At 44.3% G+C, this 23,052-nt stretch overlaps 1 long non-coding RNA gene across 1 annotated transcript; it reads right to left on the bottom strand.

Moving 5' to 3' along the window:
* Nucleotides 1-7,330: 7,330 nt before the first annotated feature.
* Nucleotides 7,331-18,193, bottom strand: LOC120967234 (uncharacterized). The gene is made up of 3 exons (XR_005761073.3): nucleotides 18,144-18,193; nucleotides 8,018-8,107; nucleotides 7,331-7,440 (listed from the first exon to the last, which is right to left on the bottom strand). It is a non-coding gene; the product is annotated as an uncharacterized lncRNA (long non-coding RNA).
* Between the last annotated feature and the right edge of the window lie 4,859 nt (nucleotides 18,194-23,052).

Here is a 23,052-nt window from a genome sequence, read left to right on the forward strand (position 1 = left end):
GGCAAGCAAGTTGCTACTCAAGTGAAGAAGCCCAAGTCTGTACCTAAGCCCGAGACTAAGTGATTCTACTGCAAAGGGACTGGTCACTGGAGGCGGAACTGCCCCAAGTATTTGGTTGATAAGAAGGATGGCAAAGTGAACAAAGGTATATTGGATATACATGTTATTGATGTGTACTTTACTAGTGTTTATAGCAACCCCTCGGTATTTGATACTGGTTCAGTTGCTAAAGAGTAGTAACTCGAAACGGGAGTTGCAGAATAAACAGAGACTAGTAAAAAGGCGAGGTGACGATGTGTGTTGGAAGTAGTTCCAAGATTGATATGATCATCATCGCACACTCCCTGTACTTTCGGGATTAGCGTTGAAACTAAATAAGTGTTATTTGGTGTTTGCGTTGAGCATGAATATGATTTGATCATGTTTATTGCAATACGGTTATTCATTTAAGTTAGAGAACAATTGTTGTTCTGTTTACATGAATAAAAACCTTCTATGGTCATACACACCAACGAAAATGGTTTGTTGGATCTCGATCGTAGTGATACACATATTCATAATATTGAAGCCAAAAGATGCAAAGTTAATAATGATAGTGCAACTTATTTGTGGCATTGCCGTTTAGGTCATATTGGTGTAAAGCGCATGAAGAAACTCCATACTGATGGAATTTTGGAATCACTTGATTATGAATCACTTGATGCTTGCGAACCGTGCCTCATGGGCAAGATGACTAAAACGCCGTTCTCCGGAACTATAGAAAGAGCAACAGATTTGTTGGAAATCATACATAGAGATGTATGTGGTCCGATGAATATTGAGGCTCGTAGCAGGTATCATTATTTTCTAACCTTCACAGATGATTTGAGCAGATATGGGTATATCTACTTGATGAAACACAAGTCTGAAACATTTAAAAAGTTCAAAGAATTTCAGAATGAAGTGGAGAATCATCGTAACAAGAAAATAAAAGTTTCTACGATATGATCGCAGAGGTAAAATATTTGAGTTACGAGTTTGGCCTTCAGTTAAAACAATGTGAAATAGTTTCACTACTCACTCCACGTGGAACACCACAGTGTAATGGTGTGTCCGAACATCGTAACCGTACTTTATTAGATATAGTGCGATATATGATGTCTCTTACCGATCTATCACTATCGTTTTTGGGGTTATGCATTAGAGACAGCTACATTCATGTTAAATAGGGCACCATCAAAATCCGTTGAGACGACGCCTTATGAACTGTGGTTTGGCAAGAAACCAAAGTTGTCGTTTCTTAAAGTTTGGGGTTGCGATGCTTATGTGAAAAAGTTTCATCCTGATAAGCTCAAACCCAAATCGGAGAAATGTGTCTTCATAGGATACCCAAAAGAGACTGCTGGGTATACCTTCTATCACAGATCCGAAGGCAAGATATTCGTTGCTAGGAATGGATCCTTTCTAGAGAAGGAGTTTCTCTCGAAAGATGTGAGTGGGAGGAAAGTAGAACTTGATGAGGTAACTGTACCTGCTCCATTATTGGAAAGTAGATCATCACAGAAATCAGTTTCTGCGACACCTACACCAAATAGTGAGGAAGTTAATGATAATGATCATGAAACTTCAGATCAAGTTATTACTGAACTTCGTAGGTCAACTAGATCAAGAACCGCACCAGAGTGGTACGGTAATCCTGTTCTGGAGGTCATGTTACTAGACCATGGCGAACCTACGAACTATGAAGAAGTGATGGTGAGCCCAGATTCCGCAAAATGGCTTGAAGCCATGAAATCCGAGATGGGATCTATGTATGAGAACAAAGTATGGACTTTGGTTGACTTGCCCGATGGTCGGCAAGCCATTGAAAACAAATGGATCTTCAAGAAGAAGACTGACGCTGATGGTAATGTTACTGTCTATAAAGCTCGACTTGTTGCAAAAGGTTTTCGACAAGTTCAAGGGATTGACTACGATGAGACCTTCTCACCCGTAGCGATGCTTAAGTCTGTCCGAATCATGTTAGCAATTGCCGCATTTTATGATTATGAAATTTGGCAAATGGATGTCAAAACTGCATTCCTGAATGGATTTCTGGAAGAAGAGTTGTATATGATGCAACCGGAAGGTTTTGTCGATCTAAAAGGAGCTAACAAAGTGTGCAAGCTCCAGCGATCCATTTATGGACTGGTGCAAGCCTCTCGGAGTTGGAATAAACGCTTTGATAGTGTGATCAAAGCATTTGGTTTTATACAGACTTTTGGAGAAGCCTGTATTTACAAGAAAGTGAGTGGGAGCTCGATAGCATTTCTGATATTATATGTGGATGACATATTACTAATTGGAAATGATATAGAATTTCTGGATAGCATAAAGGGATACTTGAATAAGAGTTTTTCAATGAAAGACCTCGGTGAAGCTGCATATATATTAGGCATTAAGATCTATAGAGATAGATCAAGACGCTTAATTGGACTTTCACAAAGCACATACCTTGACAAAGTTTTGAAGAAGTTCAAAATGGATCAAGCAAAGAAAGGGTTCTTGCCTGTACTACAAGGTGTGAGATTGAGTAAGACTCAATGCCCGACCACTGCAGAAGATAGAGAGAAAATGAAAGATGTTCCCTATGCTTCAGCCATAGGCTCTATCATGTATGCAATGCTGTGTACTAGACCTGATGTGTCCCTTGCTATAAGTTTAGCAGGGAGATACCAAAGTAATCCAGGAGTGGATCACTGGATAGCGGTCAAGAACATCCTGAAATACCTGAAAAGGACTAAGGATATGTTTCTCGTATATGGAGGTGACAAAGAGCTCATCGTAAATGGTTACGTTGATGCAAGCTTTGACACTGATCCGGACGATTCTAAATCGCAAACCGGATACGTATTTACATTGAACGGTGGAGCTGTCAGTTGGTGCAGTTCTAAACAAAGCGTCGTGGTGGGATCTACATGTGAAGCGGAGTACATAGCTGCTTCAGAAGCAGCAAATGAAGGAGTCTGGATGAGGGAGTTCATATCTGATCTAGGTGTCATACCTAGTGCATCGGGTCCTATGAAAATCTTTTGTGACAATACTGGTGCAATTGCCTTGGCAAAGGAATACAGAATTCACAAGAGAACCAAGCACATCAAAAGACGCTTCAATTCCATCCAGGATTTAGTCCAGGTGGGAGACATAGAAATTTGCAAGATACATACGGATCTGAATGTTGCAGACCCGTTGACTAAGCCTCTTCCACGAGCAAAACATGATCAGCACACGGGCTCCATGGGTGTAAGAATCATTACTGTGTAAACTAGATTATTGACTCTAGTGCAAGTGGGAGACTGAAGGAAATATGCCCTAGAGGCAATAATAAAGTATTATTTATTTCCTTATATCATGATAAATGTTTATTATTCATGCTAGAATTGTATTAACCGGAAACATAATACATGTGTGAATACATAGACAAACAGAGTGTCACTAGTATGCCTCTACTTGACTAGCTCGTTAATCAAAGATGGTTATGTTTCCTAGCCATAGACATGAGTTGTCATTTGATTAACGAGATTACCTCATTAGGAGAATGACGTGATTGACTTGACCCATTCCGTTAGCTTAGCACCCGATCGTTTAGTATGTTGCTATTGCTTTCTTCATGACTTATACATGTTCCTATGACTATGAGATTATGCAACTCCCGTTTACCGGAGGAACACTTTGTGTGCTACCAAACGTCACAACGTAAATGGGTGATTATAATGGTGCTCTACATTTGTCTCCAAAGGTACTTGTTGGGTTGGCGTATTTCGAGATTAGGATTTGTCACTCCGATTGTCGGAGAGGTATCTCTGGGCCCACTCGGTAATGCACATCACTATAAGCCTTGCAAGCATTGTGACTAATAAGTTAGTTGCGGGATGATGTGTTACGGAACGAGTAAAGAGACTTGCCGGTAACGAGATTGAACTAGGTATCGAGATACCGACGATCGAATTTCGGGCAAGTAACATACTGATGACACAGGGAACAACGTATGTTGTTATGCGGTCTGACCGATAAAGATCTTCGTAGAATATGTGGGAGCCAATATGGGCATCCAGGTCCCGCTATTGGTTATTGACCGGAGACGTGTCTCGGTCATGTCTACATAGTTCTCGAACCCGTAGGGTCCGCACGCTTAAAGTTACAATGACAGTTTTATTATGAGTTTATGTATGTTGATGTACCGAAGGAGTTCGGAGTCCCGGATGAGATCGGGGACATGACGAGGAGTCTCGAAATGGTCGAGATGTAAAGATCGATATATTGGAGGACTATATTTGGACTTCGGAAAGGTTCCGAGTGATTCGCGTATTTTTCGGAGTACCGGAGAGTTACGGGAATACGTATTGGGCCTTATTGGGCCATACGGGAAAGAAGAAAAAGGGCCTCAAGGGTGGCCGCACCCCTCCCCTTTGTCTGGTCCGAATTGGACTAGGGAAGAGGGGCGCCCCCTTCCTTCCTTCTCTTTTTCCCTTCCTCTTTTCCTATTCCATATGGGAGGTGGAATCCTATTAGGACTAGGGAGTCCTAGTAGGACTCCACACTTGGTGCGCCCCCTCCTAGGGCCGGCCTACTCCTCCCTTGCTCCTTTATATATGGGGGCAGGGGCACCACAGAGAAACAACAATTGATCCTTGAGATCTCTTAGCCGTGTGCGGTGCCCCCCTCCACCATATTACACCTCGATAATACCGTTGCGAAGCTTAGGCGAAGCCCTGCGCCGGTGGAACATCATCATCGTCACCACGCCATCGGGCTGACGAAACTCTCCCTCAACACTCGGCTGGATCGGAGTTCGAGGGACGTCATCGAGCTGAACGTGTGTAGAACTCGGAGGTGCCGTGCGTTCGGTACTTGATCGGTCGGATCGTGAAGACGTACGACTACATCAACCGCGTTGTGATAACGCTTCCGCTATCGGTCTACGAGGGTACGTGGACAACACTCTCCCCTCTCGTTGCTATGCATCACCATGATCTTGCGTGTGCGTAGGAATTTTTTTGAAATTACTACGTTCCCCAACAGATAGTTGTGGGCCATCCACTACAAGTAGTACTATGACCATGGCTCTTCACGTCTAGTACTACGGGTCCTTCGGATACATCACTAACACCACGAGTCATCTGATACTACCAGTACCACTGTTGATCCCTGGATCCCTTTTAGCACAAAGGGTCATCCGGAGATGCTAACACCACGAGCCATCCCCAATGAGTAAGACCGATTCTCATGACAACAGTTGGCTATCGCCAGTATGTGTATCCCGAACCAAAAACTATGTTCACATGGTGGCCAGCTGGGCGGTCCCACCAATAGCACTTCAAGTACTCCTCGTCTGGACCCCGACTACCGGTAGTTAACGGTGATTCGGAATTGGACTACGTAATGCTGAGTCTGAACGAGTAAGGCCGGTAGTTGTGGGCCATCCACTACAAGTAGTACTATGACCATGGCTCTTCACGTCTAGTACTACGGGTCCTCCGGATACATCACTAACACCACGAGTCATCTGATACTACCAGTACCACTGTTGATCCCTGGATCCCTTTTAGCACAAAGGGTCATCCAAAGATGCTAACACCACGAGCCATCCCAAGTGAGTAAGCCCGATTCTCATGAAAACAGTTGGCTCTCACCAGTATGTGTATCCCGAACCAAAAACTATGTTCACATGGTGGCCAGCTGGGCGGTCCCACCGATAGCACTTCAAGTACTCCTCGTCTGGACCCCGACTACCGGTAGTTAACGGTGATTCGGACTTGGACTACCGTTAATGCTGAGTCCGAACGAGTAAGGCCGGTAGTTGTGGGCCATCCACTACAAGTAGTACTACGACCATGGCTCTTCACGTCTAGTACTACGGGTCCTCCGGATACATCACTAACACCACGAGTCGTCTGATACTACCAGTACCACTGTTTGATCCCTGGATCCCTTTTAGCACAAAGGGTCATCCGGAAATGCTAACATCATGAGCCGTCCCCAACGAGTAAGGCCGATTCTCATGACAACACTTGGCTATCACCAGTATGTGTATCCCGAACCAAAAAGTATGTTCACATGGTGGCCAGCTAGGCGGTCCCACCAATAGCACTTCAAGTACTCCTCGTCATAAAATGTTGCATGCTTTAGAAGGGCTAAAGAAATGTCATTTGTACATTGTCAAGAATTGTGCATTCTCAGATGATGCACAATTCTCATATGATAGTGACAATGAAATGTATGAACATGTTGGTTATATGTATGAATAGGTTGGTTATATTGCCAAGTTCCTACTTATTATACAAAAACTGGCCACATCATTTGCATGTTGATCTAAATACCTTTCGTATGCTTTTGGACAGGACATGTCTGAGGAAGACATATATTCGTGTGGGTACATGGATATCGGTGAGAGGAACATGGGCGAATATGGGTCATCGCCCAAAAGGAAGAAACTTGCAGATAACAATCCGAAGAAGGCATTGCTTTTCGGCAGCAGTGACGAGCCTCTTTTGTAGGCTTTTGGTTTTTCTACAATTTCAAGCTTTAGAGCTGAATTATTGTCCCAAGTAGTGTTCATATTATTTCCGAACCAACAATCACTTCATTCAAGTGACAATTGTGAGACTATGTTTACAATAATAGGCTTTCAACTTTGAGTTGTTGCTCAATTTTTAGATGAAAGGTCCTTTGATGCCCGCATACTAAATTCTGGCTTTTACTATTTTTGTATTGCATATGTTGCACCAGTCCAAACCAGTGTTATCTCACGCAACAGTCCATGCCACTGTTTGGTGATTTCTGATGCATGTTAGAATGATTTGCATCATTCAGAAACACTAAGAATGATTAGCAACATGAGTTGAGCATCAGTCAAAAACAGCAAGAATGATTAATTAATCGATCAATTTTACTAAATTCTTATACTTTTTTAACTCTTCAGCATCTTCGTAATGTCAATTAATCCATCGTTTTACTAAGAATCTCACCACATTATGGATTGATGCAAATTTGCACAGGCACATTTCATGAAAGAAGCAAATAATATTACTTACCCTTCTCTGATTTGTTGTAAAAGAAATCTGAATTATAGGAGGGGGCTAATAACTGGCCACAACAGACTAAAGCAGAGAACCTAAAGGAGGGGGCTAATAGCGGCACACAAGCAGACACACACATGCATGTGTTCAATTACAAGAACCGGAGAAATGACTACATACTCATGAAAGCCAAGAACTCATTGAACATCATATTCAACCTCCCACATACTCATTAAATCTATGATGTTTTTTGTACAGACAAGCACACCCTGCCTACCATCAGTCTTCTCTGCCTTGGCTGAGAATCTAGAACCACAGACTTTTTTCTCTGCCTGCTTGATCTTCTTAGCGCGTTTGATCTTCTCAGCAGACCAACATGTAGCTGCCTGCCACTCCGGGTCACCTGAAGAATATGGAGAAATATTTACAAAAGTTTAAGAAATTGCACAGCGTCGGCAGAAAGTGTGATGTCGCAGTTATAACCCCGGATCTCAACTACATATGGGAATCTATGTTCTGTTCTCTTGTTCTAAAGATAAAAACTTATACTAAGTGATGCTCTTGGTGCTTAAATATAATGGATATTGCAACAACGAAGTTCAGTTCAATGCTGTTGCTACTGCACTGCTTTTACAAGATTCAAATTTATGCTAGCTACAAATTGTACATACCGTGCCATCCAATGGACAATTCTATGCACCGTTTATACGGTACTAGATGAGTGGTATTTAAATCTGTGCATTGCTTTTCATGGCAACCAATCATAACACAACAGTTGACATGATATAAAAACTCATAATTGTCGATGGTTGGTCATGTTCTGACAGAACTATTTGGCTGCAGCATATCTTCAGAAGTGAATTATAATATGGTGTATAATGAAGCTAATTATTCTTGCAAGTGGTCACATAGTCTTTTTACAATCAGAATCACTAATAAGACACATTCAGTGGGGTTGGAACATGTTTACGATAAATTACCTTTAAAACAAGCTCAAAGTATCCAATATCAGAATCCAGTGAGTCGGAGTATAAGGCTTGACTAATTCCTCACCAGTAGCATCCTTCCCTCTGCAGTCGGTTAACAAAATACAGAAAGCGAAATCAGAATATTCGAGTCACTCCATGTACCAAAAAAAGGGGTAAGTATATGTTGGGGAACGTAGCAGAAATTCAAAATTTTCTACGCATCACCAAGATCAATCTATGGAGTAATCTAGCAACGATGGGAAGGGGAGTGCATCTACATACCCTTGTAGATCGCGATGCGGAAGCGTTGCAAGAACGCGGATGAAGGAGTCATACTCGTAGCGATTCAGATCGCGGTTGATTCCGATCTAAGCACCGAAGAACGGTGCCTCCGCGTTCAACACACGTGCAGCCCGGTGACGTCTCCCACACCTTGATCCAGCAAGGAGAGAGGGAGAGGTTGGGGAAGACTCCATCCAGCAGCAGCACGACGGCGTGGTGGTAATGGAGGAGCGTGGCAATCCCGCAGGGCTTCGCCAAGCACCGCGGGAGAGGAGGAGGGAGAGAGGTAGGGCTGCGCCAAGAGAGAGACCATCTCGTGTGTTTGCAGCCCCAAATACCTCAAGTATATATAGGGGAAGGGGAGGGGCTGCGCCCCCATCTAGGGTTCCCTCCCCAGGGGTGGCGGCAGCCCCCAAACCCATCTAGGGTACGGCCAAGGGGAGGAGAGAGGGGGGCGCCACTAGGGTGGGCCTTAAGGCCCATCTGGACCTAGGGTTTGCCCCCCCCCCACTATCCCTGCGCCTTGGGCCTTGGTGGGGGGGCGCACCAGCCCACCTGGAGCTGGTACCCTCCCACACTTGGCCCACGCAGCCTTCTGGGGCTGGTGGCCCCACCTGGTGGACCCCCGGGACCCTCCCGGTGGTCCCGGTACGTTACCGATAGCACCCGAAACTTTTCCGGTGAGCAAAACAGGACTTCCTATATATAAATCTTTACCTCTGGACCATTCCGGAACTCCTCGTGACGTCCGGGATCTCATCCGGGACTCCGAACAACATTCGGTAACCACGTATATCTATTCCCTATAACCCTAGCGTCATCGAACCTTAAGTGTGTAGACCCTACGGGTTCGGGAACCATGCAGACATGACCGAGACGTTCTCCGGTCAATAACCAACAGCGGGATCTGGATACCCATGTTGGCTCCCACATGTTCCATGATGATCTCATCGGATGAACCACGATGTCGGGGATTCAATCAATCCCGTATACAATTCCCTTTATCTATCGGTATGTTACTTGCCCGAGATTCGATCGTCGGTATCCCTATACCCTGTTCAATCTCGTTACCGGCAAGTCTCTTTACTCGTTCCGTAACTCACATCATCCCGTGATCAACTCCTTGGTCACATTGTGCACATTATGATGATGTCCTACCGAGTGGGCCCAGAGATACCTCTCCGTTTACACGGAGTGACAAATCCCAGTCTCGATTCGTGCCAACCCAACAGACACTTTCGGAGATACCTGTAGTGCACCTTTATAGTCACCCAGTTACGTTGTGACGTTTGGTACACCCAAAGCATTCCTACGGTATCCGGGAGTTGCACAATCTCATGGTCTAAGGAAATGATACTTGACATTAGAAAAGCTCTGAGCAAACGAACTACACGATCTTGTGCTAGGCTTAGGATTGGGTCTTGTCCATCACATCATTCTCCTAATGATGTGATCCCGTTATCAACGACATCCAATGTCCATGGTCAGGAAACCGTAACCATCTATTGATCAACGAGCTAGTCAACTAGAGGCTTACTAGGGACATGGTGTTGTCTATGTATCCACACATGTATCTGAGTTTCCTATCAATACAATTCTAGCATGGATAATAAACGATTATCATGAACAAGGAAATATAATAATAACCAATTTATTATTGCCTCTAGGGCATATTTCCAACAGTCTCCCACTTGCACTAGAGTCAATAATCTAGTCCACATCACCATGTGATTAACACTCATAGGTCACATCACCATGTGACCAACATCCAAAGAGTTTACTAGAGTCAACAATCCAGTTCACATCTCTATGTGATTAACGCTCAATGAGTTCTGGTTTGATCATGTTATGCTTGTGAGAGAGGTTATTTAGTCAACGGGTCTGAACCTTTCAGATCCGTGTGTGCTTTACGAATATCTATGTCATCTTGTGGATGCTACCACGCGCTATTTGGAGCCATTTCAAATAATTTCTCTACTATACGAATCCGGTTTACTACTCAGAGTCATCCGGATTAGTGTCAAAGTTTGCATCGACGTAACCCTTTACGATGAACTCCTTTTCACCTCCATAATCGAGAAAATTCCTTAGTCCACTAGATACTAAGGATAAGTTCGACCGCTGTCATGTGATCCATTCCCGGATCACTATTGTACCCCTTGACCAACTCATGACAAGGCACACTACATGTGCGGTACACAGCATAGCATACTGTGGAGCCTATGTCTAAAGCATAGGGGACGACCTTCGTCCTTTCTCTCTCTTCTGCTGTGGTCAGGTCTTGAGTCTTACTCAATACTCACACCTTGTAACACAGCCAAGAACTCCTTCTTCGCTGATCTATTTTGAACTCTTTCAAAATCATGTCAAGGTGTGCGTTCTTTGAAAGTATCATCGGGCGTCTTGATCTATCTCTACAGATCTCGATGCCCAATATGTAAGCAGCTTTATCCAGGTTTTCCTTTGAAAAACTACTTTCAAACAACCCTTTATGCTTTCCAGAATTTTTTTACATCATTTCGGATCAACAATATGTCATTCACATATACTTATCACAAATGTTGTAGCGCTCCCACTCACTTTATTGTAAATACAAGTTTCTAACAAACTTTGTATAAACCCAAAAACTTTGATCACTCCATCAACGCGTATATTCTGACTCCGAGATGCTTGCTCTAATCCATGGAAGGATCGCTGGAGCTAGCATACATTTTAGCATCCTTAGGTTCGACAAAACCTTTCTGATTGTATCACATACAACCTTTCCTTACGAAAACTGGTAAGGAAACTTGTTTTGACATCCATCTGCCAGATTTCATAAATGCAGCTAATGCTAACATGATTCCGACGGACTTAAGCATCGCTACGGATGGGAAAATCTCATCGTAGTCAACTCCTTGAACTTGTGGAAATACTCTTTGCCACAAGTCGAGCTTCATAGACGGTAACATTACCGTCCACGTCCGTCTTCTTCTCAAAGTTCCATTTATCTCGGATTTCATGGCTTCTAACCATTTGTCGGAATATGGGCCCACCATCGCTTCTCCATAGCTCGTAGGTTCAGTATTGTCCAACAACATGATATCTCAGACATGATCACGTACTACTCTGAAGTAGCACGCATCCTAGTCGTCCTACGAGGTTTGGTAGTGACTTGATTATGATCACCATCATAAGCTTCCACTTCAATTGGTGTAGGTGCCACAGGAACAACTTTCTGTGCCCTGCTACACACTAGTTGAAGTGACGGTTCAATAACCTTATCAAGTCTCCACCATCCTCCCACTCAATTCTTTCGAGAGAAACTTTTCCTCGAGAAAGGACTCGTTTCTAGAAACAATTACTTTTGCTTCCAGATCTGAAATAGGAGGTATACCCAACTGTTTTGGGTTTTCTATGAAGATGTATTTATCCGCTTTGGGTTCGAGCTTATCAGCTTGAAACTTTTTTCACATAAGCATCGCAGCCCCAAACTTTTAAGAAACGACAACTTAGGTTTCTCTAAACGGTGTCGTCTCAACGGAATTGCGTGGTGCCCCTTTTAAAGTGAATGCAGTTATCTCTAATGCCTAACCCATAAACGATAGTGGTAATTCGATAAGAGACATCATGGTATGCACCATATCCAATAGGGTGCAGTTATGATGTTCGGACACACCATCACACTATGGTGTTCCAGGCGGTATTAATTGTGAAACACTTTCACAATGTCTTAATTGTGTGCCAAACTCGTAATTCAGATATCTCTATGATCATATCATAGACATTTTATCCTCTTGTCACGACGATCTTCAGCTTCACTCTGAAATTACTTGAACCTTTCAATAATTCAGACTTGTGTTTCATCAAGTAAATACACTCAGCATCTACTCAAATCATCTGTAAAGTAAGAACATAACGATATCCACTGCATGCCTCAGCACTCATTGGACTGCACACATCAAAATGTATTACTTCCAACAAGTTGCTCTCTTGTTCCATCTTACTGAAAACGAGGCTTTTCAGTCATCTTGCCCATGTGGTATGATTTGCATGCCTCAAGTGATTCAAAATCAAGTGAGTCCAAACGATCCATCTGCATGGAGTTTCTTCATGCATATATACCAATAGACATGGTTCGCATGTCTCAATCTTTTCAAAAACGAGTGAGTCCAAAGATCCATCTACATGGAGCTTCTTCATGCGTTTTATCCCAATATGACTCAAATAGCAGTGCCACAAGTATGTGGTACTATCATTACTTTTGGCATGAACATGTGTATCACTACGATCGAGATTCATTTTAGGTGCAAGACCATTGAAGGTATTATTCAAATAAACAGAGTAACCATTATTCTCCTTAAATGAGTAACCGTATTGCGATAAACATAATCCAATCATGTTTATGCTCAACGCAAACACCAATCTCGATGGTAGAGGGAGCATGCGATGCTTGATCACATCAACCTTGGAAACACTTCCAACACACATCGTCATCTCACCTTTAGCTAGTCTCCATTTATTCCGCAGCTTTTATTTCGAGTTACTAACACTTAGCAACCGAACCGGTATCTAATACCCTGGTGCTGCTAGGAGTACTAGTAAAGTACACATTCATATAATGTATATCTAATATACTTCTGTCGACCTTGCCTGCCTTCTCATCTACCAAGTATCTAGGGTAGTACTGCTTCAGTGACCGTCCCCCTTATTACAGAAGCACTTAGTCTCGGGTTTGGGTTCAACCTTGGGATTCTTCACTAGAGCATCAAATGATTTGCTGTTTCATGAAGTATCCCTTTTGCCCTTGCCCTTCTAGAAACTAGTGGTTTTACTAACCATCAACAATTGATGCTCCTTCTTGATTTCTACTTTCGCGGTGTCAAACATCGCGAGTTGCTTAAGGATCATCATGTCTATCCCTGACATGTTGTTCATCACGAAGCTCTAATAGCTTGGTGGCAGTGACTATGGAGAACCATCACTATCTCATCTGGAAGATTAACTCCCACTCGATTCAAGCGATTGTAGTACTCAGACAATCTGAGCACATGCTCAACGATTGAGCTTTTCTCCCTTAGTTTGCAGGCTTAAGAAATTTGTCAGAGGTCTCATACCTCTTGACGTGGGCACTAGTCCGAAATCCCAATTTCAGTCTTCGGAACATCTCATATGTTCTGCGACGTTTCAAAAACCGTCTTTGGTGCCACAATTCTAAACCGTTAGCATTACTCACTGAACTATCACGTAGTCATCAAAACGTGTATGTCAGATGTTTCGCAACATCTACAGACGACGCTGAGGTTCAGCACACTGAGCGGTGCATTAAGGACATAAGCCTTCTGTGCAGCAATGAGGACAATCCTCAGTTTACGGACCCAGTCTGCATAATTGCTACTACCAACTTTCAACTAAATTTTCTCTAGGAACATATCTTAAACAGTAGAACTACAGCACAATGACATAATTTGTAAAGACCTTTTGACTATGTTCATGATAATTAAGTTCATCTGATTAATGAACTCCCACTCAGATAGACATCCCTCTAGTCATCTAAGTGATACATGATCCGAGTCAAACTAGGCCGTGTCCGATCATCACGTGAGACGGACTAGTCATCATCGGTGAACATCTCCATGTTGATCGTATCTGCTATACGACTCATGTTCGACCTTTCGGTCTCTTGTGTTCCGAGGCTATGTCTGTACATGCTAGGCTCGTCAAGTCAACCTAAGTGTTTCGCATGTGTTCCGAGGCCATGTCTGTACATGCTAGGCTCGTCAACACCCGTTGTATTCGAACGTTAGAATCTATCACACCCGATCATCACGTGGTGCTTCGAAACAACGAACCTTCGCAATGGTGCACAGTTAGGGGGAACACGTCTCTTGAAATTTTTAGTGAGGGATCATCTTACTTACTACCGTCGTTCTAAGCAAATAAGATGCATAACATGATAAACATCACATGCAATCAAATAGTGACATGATATGGCCAATATCATTTTGCTCCTTTGATCTCCATCTTCGGGGCACCATGATCATCTTTGTCACCGGCATGACACCATGATCTCCATCATTGTGTCTTCATGAAGTTGTCACGCCAACGATTACTTCTACTTCTATGGCTAACGTGCTTAGCAATAAAGTAAAGTAATTTACATGGCGTTATTCAATGACACGGAGGTCATACAAAAAATAAAGACAACTCCTATGGCTCCTGCCGGTTGTCATACTCATCGACATGCAAGTCGTGATTCCTATTACAAGAATATGATCAATCTCATACATCACATATATCATTCATCACATCTTCTGGTCATATCACATCACATAGCACATGCTGCAAAAACAAGTTAGACGTCCTCTAATTGTTGTTGCAAGTTTTTACGTGGCTTGTATAGGTTTCTAGCAAGAACGTTTCTTACCTACGTAAAACCACAACGTGATATGCCAATTTCTATTTACCCTTCATAAGGACCCTTTTCATCGAATCCGTTCCGACTAAAGTGGGAGAGACAGACACCCGCTAGCAACCTTATGCAACTAGTGCATGTCAGTCGGTGGAACCTGTCTCACGTAAGCGTATGTGTAAGGTTGGTCCGGGCCGCTTCATCCCACAATGCCGCCGAAACAAGATAAGACTAGTAGCGGCAAGAAGAATTGGCAACATCTACGCCCACAACTACTTTGTGTTCTACTCGTGCATAGAAACTACGCATAGACCTAGCTCATGATGCCACTGTTGGGGAACGTAGCAGAAATTCAAAATTTTCTACGCATCACCAAGATCAATCTATGGAGTAATCTAGCAATGATGGGAAGGGGATTGCATCTACATACCCTTGTAGATCGCGATGCGGAAGTGTTGCAAGAACGCGGATGAAGGAGTCGTACTCGTAGCGATTCAGATCGCGGTTGATTCCGATCTAAGCACCGAAGAACGGTGCCTCCGCGTTCAACACACGTGCAGCCCGGTGACGTCTCCCACACCTTGATCCAGCAAGGAGAGAGGGAGAGGTTGGGGAAGACTCCATCCAGCAGCAGCACGACGGCGTGGTGGTGATGGAGGAGCGTGGCAATCCCGCAGGGCTTCGCCAAGCACCGCGGGAGAGGAGGAGGGAGAGAGGTAGGGCTGCGCCAAGAGAGAGACCATCTCGTGTGTTTGCAGCCCCAAATACCTCAAGTATATATAGGGGAAGGGGAGGGGCTGCGCCCCCATCTAGGGTTCCCTCCCCAGGGGTGGCGGCAGCCCCCAAACCCATCTAGGGTGCGGCCAAGGGGAGGAGAGAGGGGGGCGCCACTAGGGTGGGCCTTAAGGCCCATCTGGACCTAGGGTTTGCCCCCTCCCACTATCCCTGCGCCTTGGGCCTTGGTGGGGGGGCGGGCGCACCAGCCCACCTGGAGCTGGTACCCTCCCACACTTGGCCCACGCAGCCTTCTGGGGCTGGTGGCCCCACCTGGTGGACCCCCGGGACCCTCCCGGTGGTCCCGGTACGTTACCGATAGCACCCGAAACTTTCCGGTGACCAAAACAGGACTTCCCATATATAAATCTTTACCTCCGGACCATTTCGGAACTCCTCGTGACGTCCGGGATCTCATCCGGGACTCCGAACAACATTCGGTAACCACGTATATCTATTCCCTATAACCCTAGCGTCATCGAACCTTAAGTGTGTAGACCCTACGGGTTCGGGAACCATGCAGACATGACCGAGACGTTCTCCGGTCAATAACCAACAGCGGGATCTGGATACCCATGTTGGCTCCCACATGTTCCATGATGATCTCATCGGATGAACCACGATGTCGGGGATTCAATCAATCCCGTATACAATTCCCTTTATCTATCGGTATGTTACTTGCTCGAGATTCGATCGTCGGTATCCCTATACCCTGTTCAATCTCGTTACCGGCAAGTCTCTTTACTCGTTCCGTAACTCACATCATCCCGTGATCAACTCCTTGGTCACATTGTGCACATTATGATGATGTCCTACCGAGTGGGCCCAGAGATACCTCTCCGTTTACACGGAGTGACAAATCCCAGTCTCGATTCGTGCCAACCCAACAGATACTTTCGGAGATACCTGTAGTGCACCTTTATAGTCACCCAGTTACGTTGTGACGTTTGAAACACCCAAAGCATTCCTACGGTATCCGGGAGTTGCACAATCTCATGGTCTAAGGAAATGATACTTGACATTAGAAAAGCTCTGAGCAAACGAACTACACGATCTTGTGCTAGGCTTAGGATTGGGTCTTGTCCATCACATCATTCTCCTAATGATGTGATCCCGTTATCAACGACATCCAATGTCCATGGTCAGGAAACCGTAACCATCTATTGATCAACGAGCTAGTCAACTAGAGGCTTACTAGGGACATGGTGTTGTCTATGTATCCACACATGTATCTGAGTTTCCTATCAATACAATTCTAGCATGGATAATAAACGATTATCATGAACAAGGAAATATAATAATAACCAATTTATTATTGCCTCTAGGGCATATTTCCAACAGTATATTTTTCATCCGTCAACTCTAGAGAAAATTCAAAAATCGTCCCTCAACTCCAAAACCACCAAAACTCAGTCTCTCAACTAATTAAACCGGATACTTTTCAACCCTGGTAACGCTTAAGGTGGTTTTAGTATGACGTGGACCCTGGTTTTGACTAAAATGGGCCATGTAGCCTGGTTTTGACTACTAGCGGGCACCCTGCCGGCTCTCTCTCTCTCTCTCTCTCTCTCTCTCTCATTTTCTCAATCCCCTTTCTCACTCACAAAACAGAGCGGGCGGTGGCGGCGATTTAGGCAGCGGCGGTCTGGCCCGATGGCGACCCAGGCGGGGCGGTGGCTGTCTGCTGACTACTGCATTCCTGGGCATGATAGGCTGCGCTCTTGACCCATGAGACCAAGTGACGGCGACGGCGACTTGTGGAGCCAGTTCAAGCAGATGGCATCCTCGTCAAGTTCAAGCCGCCGCTGTACGAATTGTTGTGCACAAGGATGAGCTGCTGCTGGAGAAGACTGTTGACTTACAAGTGCAGAAGAAGAGGAATGTTATGCAGTTTGTTGTACTGATGTGTTTCATCACAACAGTTGTGTATGCTTTCATGACGTATATGTAGGCAATTGAGTACTAATTTGTAGACAAGTTGGTGAGAACTAGAAGTGGTATGTAATCTGACTATGCTAATTTGTCATGGAAAATTCAGTTTGCTGCCACATTGCATGGCAATTGAATGTCCAGCAATTGAGCAATCTGACTATGCGTTAACAGTAATGGTACGCATTGGAAGTGGTTGTGGCAGGAGTGCTCTGCATAGAGCTGACCATATGTGTGTGTGTGAGTTTCTTTCTTCATCCTGGGCAACTCCAACATATGTTCAGCATTTCATTGATAATATATTTTGTCCCAAAACTGGACAGCCCGATAAGGTCTGAACAAAGAAAGTGTATACCATATTTTGAATTGAATAAATTTAGTGAACATAGCTTAACAAAATCTGAATATAACTGAACATAGTCTAGACATTTCAGAGCGTTGTACTGAATTCAGTTGGACATAGTCTGGAATGCAGCAAATAATTTTGTCGACGGGATACTAAATGTGAAAATGAATCACACAAACAATTTAAAAATCACCTAGAATCTGCAGGTGCAGAACCATGCAAACTAAATCATGCTGCAACTTTGGACTCAAGTTAAAATTTCAGAATCTGCTATGGATCAAGGATTCCCAGTTGCACTACGTAAGGTGGCCGGCTGCGCAAATACAGATTTGCAGCAGTTTAATTCCTCATACAGCCGGAGACTTTCTGACTTGACACGCGGGTCGGGGGGGGGGGGGGGGGTAAGGGAAAGGTACCTTTGCTCGCCGGCGTTGATGGGCGTCGCCGGCTGCTTGACGGAGGGAGGCGCTGCAGGGGGTGGGGGTGGGGGGCAAGGGAGACTTCGGCTGGCCGGCGCGCCGCAGCGGATCCCCGGAACCCTGGTGGCAGGAGCAGATCGAAACCAGGGAGGCGGGCCGCTAGTGCTTGCCCTCGATCGGGGCTGCCGCGGGATCTCTCAATCGGAACGGCGAAAAGGGCGGCGGCGGCTATGCGACGAGAAACACAACTATGTGTGTGGGGGACGGGGAGCTAATCCTCCTGCAGAACGGATGGGAGGAACTTTTTTTACTATTCTACCCTTTTGACCAAAAAATAATTCTTTAATTAATTTCCCAGATCTGACGGTCAGGAAAAGTTGGAGGAGGAGTTACATGAAATTACGAGTTGTAACTCGCCAATCACCCTAAAAGAGCTCACGGGTGGTCATGATTCTCAAGGTTGCGGAAATCCCACCAATGCATTGTCCTTGCCGAGAAGGCCACCCTCAAAACACCTCCGCGCTTTGTCTACTAGTTGTTGGGGCTCTAATTCGCCTCCACTACAGCACTTTTCTCAAAAGCGCCACAAATTGATGTGAAGAAAGATGAGGGAAACAAGAGCAGAAATACCAAGAGAATCAAGTGGCGTGAGAAGAGTATTAGTGTCCAAGGACCTACGTCAACCAAAATCGTACATATATACACAACCAACAATATTATCAGACCAAGTAACACGAGAGACTAGAACGACAAGAAACAACAAGCAGGAACATGATGTCTACTACACAACTTATTCTTGTAGACTTGTGTTGGGCCTCCAAGTGCAGAGTTTTGTAGGACAATAGCAATTTTCTCTCAAGTGGATGACCTAAGATTTATCAATCCACGAGAGACGTAGGATGAAGATGGTCTCTCTCAAACAACCCTGCAATCAAATATAAGGAATCTCTTGTGTCCCCAACATACCCAAAACAATGACAAATTATATAGGTGCACTAGTTCGGCAAAGAGATGGTGATATAAGTGTATTATAGATAGTAGGCGAAGTATCGAGTGAAAACGGCAATTCAGTGAAAACTTGAAAACTATCCTCGTACGCCTTCAGATCACGAACGTATGGTACAGATCAGAGGTGGGAATCCCACCAGCCACTTAACCACACTTTTCCCGAAAACCCCCTGACCGTATATGTGCTAGCTTGGTAATGGTTCAGAAAAAAAAAGATCATGTTCAATCTATGCGGCCATGGAGCCTCGCCCCGTGCCGATCGCCATGTGCGCTGGCCCTCCGGCGGATGTGTGCCCTAGCTCTCCAACGGCCCCATCCTTGAGCACTCTTCCTCGCCCTCCAACGGTTCCGTCCCGGAGCGCTCGCCCTCCGCCGGCGATGATCCCCTACCCTTCGCCGGCCCCAACCATGATTCACATATGCTCGAATGTTAATTGACAACCTTTGGAAGAGGAAGAAAATTTACCCAGGGTTTTTCTTGAGTATGTTCTTGGTGATGAAAATCGGCTGACACATGTATTTTACTAGGAGATTATCATTTGCTAGGATTATGATGCAGTCCTGAATGACAACTTAGATGGCTTTGTATCTCTGAATATTTGTACTGAAGCTCATTGGTACTTGTGCTGACATTTTGCTAGGAGATTATCATTTTATCTCTGAATATTTGTACTGAAGCTGATGTGTTGGGTGAATTTTAGATGGCCTTGTATCTCTCAATATTTGTACTGAAGCTCATGGACACTTGTGTCAATATTTTGCCAGGAGATTATCATTTTTCTCTGTATATTTGTACTAAAGCTCACTTGTTGCATGCATTTTAGATGGCCTTGTATCTCTGAATATATGTACAAGAATATTGTTTTCTCATGGCAAACTGTTTCTTTTTGCTAGCTAGAATTAGACAGGATAATAAGGCACACGAGGTTAATTTATTAATCCAATTCCTGTGTATTGTAGCTGATGGATTAGTCAACTCAAAATTTAGCAAGACTGAAGATGTTAACCACCAGTACGTACATGGCATGTCACTGAATTCTCCCCTTTCCGTCTCCTTTTGCTCTAGGCTGTCTCATTTGGCTTTGGCTGGTGGGTGATGTTTTGCACAGCACTCAACAGACTGATGTATTTCCGTTAATTGCAAAGTTAATGGAAAGGGGTATGAGCCTGGTTGGAAAAAAAATGTCACTGAATTCTAGTTGTCTGAATGTTATCTCATGAATTTCAGTTATCTCTGAGTACCACCAGTACATGCTTGGCATCAGTGGTTGTACAAATATACATAGATAACATCAGCACATGAATTTCAGTACACCAGCTCTCTGAATCAGTGAAGAATGAGCATGGATGTAATAATCATGTAAAAGAAGCAAAATCCTTTTGTGTTATCCATGTCACTGAAATGTCAGAAAAGATTTCTTGTACATCCACATTCATTCAAGTATTTTCTGTAGATCCACACTGATTCACATGCAGCAAAAGAACTAGGTTTTATCCACTCATCCACATTCATTCAGTTACAGCAAAACATCATCACCATTCACGTGGAGCAGTTTTGAAGAGCAAGCAAGCCCCTGGGTCGCTGTTGCATGATGCAGCGCCACGGCCGCTCGCTCCCTCCGTCCCTCGTGTGGGGGCAGCGCCGGGTCGCCGTCGCATGGATGCAGCACTGCGGCAGCTTGGTCTCCCTCGCGTGTGGCTGAATCGCCGGGTCGCTGAGGTCGCCGCCGCGCGGAGGCAACACCATGGCTGTCGGTTGTTGTTGCGTGAGCGAGCGCCGGCCCGCCAGAGCGTGCGGTCAGTGCTGGGTCGCGGTCGCGTCGGAGCGCCGCCGTGGCCTCCGAGCCGCAGTCGCTAGGGGAGCGGCGCTGCAGTCAATCGCCGTGGCCTCCGGATCGCCCTAGTGTCTGGCAAAAAAGCAGGAAGGGGTAATTCTGAAAAGAAAAATTATTGAGCTAATTATTATTAGTGGGGGGTTTTCGAGAAAAGTGTGGTTAAGTGGCTGGTGGGATTCCCACCTCTGATCTGTACCATATGTTCGTGATCCGAAGGCGTACGAGGATAGTTTTCAAGTTTTCACTTAATTGCCGTTCACTTGATACTTCGCCTAGATAGTATAAATATATTTTTATAATCTGAATAAATAAAAATAATAAGGTTGCAAGTGATAAAACGAAGCACAAACGGTATTGCAATGCTTAGAAACAAGGCTTAGGGTTCATACTTTCACTAGTGCAATCTCTCAACAGTGCTAACATAATTGAATCATATAACAATCCATCAACGACAGAGAATCACTCCAAAGTTCTTATCAAGCGGAGAAACATAAGATGAAATTGTTTATAGGGTACGAAACCATCTCAAAGTTATCCTTCCGATCAATCTATTGAGATATTCCCATAAGTGCGACAAATAGCCCTAGAGTTTGTACTAAAATAACATCATATGATACACATCAATTAACTCTAATGTCACCTAGATACTCCAATGTCACCACAACTATCCGTGATTCAATTACACGATATGCATCAAACAACTTCAAATTCATAATATTCAATCTAACACAAAGGACTTCAAAGAGTGCCCCAAGATTTCTACCGGAAAAAGTAGGACGAAAACGTGCATCAACCCGTATGCATAGATTACCCCAATGTCACCTTGGAAATCCGCAAGTTGAGTGCCAAAACATACATCAAGTGAATCAATATAATACCCTATTTTCACCACGGGTATTCATATGCAAGACATACACCAAGTGTTCTCAAATCCAACAAGTATTCAATCTGATAATTGTGAAACCTCAAATGTAAAAACTCAATTCATCACAACAAGATAGGGAGGGGGAAAACACCATACGATCCAACTATATTAACAAAGCCCACAGTACCTCAAGATCATGCCAAATCAAGAACACGCGAGAGAGATCAAACACATAGCTACTAGTACATACCTTCAGCCTCGGGGGGTAAACTACTCACATATCACCATGAGAATGGAGGAGAAGTTGGTGCTGATGATGATGGAGGAGATGTCCCAGATAGCGTTCCAGCGCCACCGGAGGAGAGGGGCAGGGGGCCCTCCTTCTTCTTCTTCTTCTTCTTCCTTGGCCCTCTGGGGGAGAGGGAGTTCTCCCCTAGATTGGATCTCGTTGTTGTCTTCAATTTCTCCGACCCCGTTTCTGGCCAAAAACTGTTTCTTAAATTTCCGGAGATCCGTAACTCTAATTGGGCTGAATTTTGAGGGGATTTTTCTCCAAATATTCTCTTTCTTGCGGCGAAAGAAGGGCATCAGCCGACCTACGAGGTGCCCACAAGCCACCTGGGCGCCCTGGTGCCTCGTGGGGCCCTTGAGCACCGCCTTGTGTTGATTCTTCGTCCCAAAAATCACATATATTCCAAAATAAATCTCCGTAAAGTTTTATCGCGTTTGGACTTCATTTGTATGGTATTTCTGCAAAATAAAAAACATGCAAAAAACAGGAAGTAGCATTGGGCACTGCACCAATAAGTTAGTTCATAAAAATAATATACAGATGCACCAAAACCATATAAAACTCATGTAAATATAGCATGAATACTTCATAAAGTATAGATACGTTGGAGACGTATCAGAACACATAAAACATAACAATAAAAGACATAGAGACCACTCGAGGCTAGAAATAATGGTGAACATGTGGCCGAAGATGGTACTTTTGTTGGCCACACACAACTCCGCACCAGCTCGACCAATTTGGGTGGGAGGGTCATGATGGATAGCTTTCCCTAGCCTCCCAAGTGAAGCGACGAAGGGGGCAATGGTGTGCCCACCGGCTTCTATGACGACCGATAGTTGCACCAATAATAGTCATTGCCTTGGAGCCATAATAGGGGAAAGGGAGGGATGAACCACAGTCAAA

The sequence above is a fragment of the Aegilops tauschii genome, chromosome 1, assembly GCF_002575655.3.
Source record: "Aegilops tauschii subsp. strangulata cultivar AL8/78 chromosome 1, Aet v6.0, whole genome shotgun sequence".
NCBI lineage: Eukaryota > Viridiplantae > Streptophyta > Magnoliopsida > Poales > Poaceae > Aegilops > Aegilops tauschii.